Below are 1,208 nucleotides of genomic sequence, written 5' to 3'. Positions count from 1 at the left end.
ACCAGTTCCACCTATGTGAAGATAAGTCAAAGGTCCTGCTCGATCATGGTTTGCTTCACTTGGAAGCATGGAGGAAATAATTCCTTTACATTGACCCTCCTCTTTACAGACTGGACACTGGTGGGGTCTCCTTAGTCTCCTTGATCAAGAGGACAGGTGACCCATGACCATTATAGGACATTTTGAGAGATGCTCATAGTCCCCTGGAACTAGTTGACCTTGAAGGCAAGGAGCAAAAATTGTCCTTTATGCCCCTCTGACCAAATTTTTATAAACCTCAAAGTATGTCTGTTAAACACTGAAGAAGATTAGTTCCACCAGTCCGGTATTTTTAATTACCGTGGGTCATGTGGATAAATCTTAGGCAATACCAGTTGTTCTCAGATAAACCTTACATAGACAAATGTTTCTTGATCTCTTATGTATAATTTGTTATTAGTTTGTAGGAATAATATGGTTCTCACTGGTTTTCAAAGCTAGTTAGGCATTGATTATCTCTCACATTGTCTCACCCCTCCATCTTGGTTTTCCCTCTTAAGGTGCCTCATTGCCCCCCCTTTCTCCCATAATAATACCCTTCTCCTGTGGCCCTACCTCTCTTGAGCTCCTTCTTTCCCTTTATGCCCTAGGTTCCTTATATACCCTTCCCTCCCCTCTCCCTTAAACTAACCCATTTAACCCAATTTTTATCCATATCTCCCTTTTTAAGGCCTGTTTTCTACTGTTTTTCTTTCAGGTTATTTATTTTCCTTTACCTCCCTGTTTCCTTTCCATTATACTGGTTTCTGTAGTTATGTCTTGGTCCACACTCACTTATCAGGATTTGGTTCTAGGATCCACATATGAGGGAGAACATATGTCGATTATTTTTCTGAGATTGTGTTACTTCACTTAGTATAACAGATTCTAGTTCTATCCATTTACCTGCAAATTTCATGATTTCACCTTTCTTTACTGCTGAGTAAAACTCCATCATATAAATGAACCACATTTTCATCATCCACTCATCAGTTGAGGGACACTTAGGTTGCTTCCATCTCTTAGCTATTGTGAAAAGCGCAGCAACAAACATGGATGTACAAGTGTCTCTGCAATAGGATGAGTTCTTTGGGTATATGCCAAGGAGTGGTATAATTGGGTCAAAAGGTAGGTTCATTTGTATTTATTTAAGAGTTCTCCACACTGCGTTCCATAGGGGTTGAAAAAGT

The sequence above is a fragment of the Nannospalax galili genome, unplaced genomic scaffold (genome assembly GCF_000622305.1).
Source record: "Nannospalax galili isolate Female #2095 unplaced genomic scaffold, S.galili_v1.0 scaffold203, whole genome shotgun sequence".
In the NCBI taxonomy this organism is placed as follows: Eukaryota; Metazoa; Chordata; class Mammalia; order Rodentia; family Spalacidae; genus Nannospalax; species Nannospalax galili.
Note: the sequence above shows the minus strand (reverse complement) of the source record.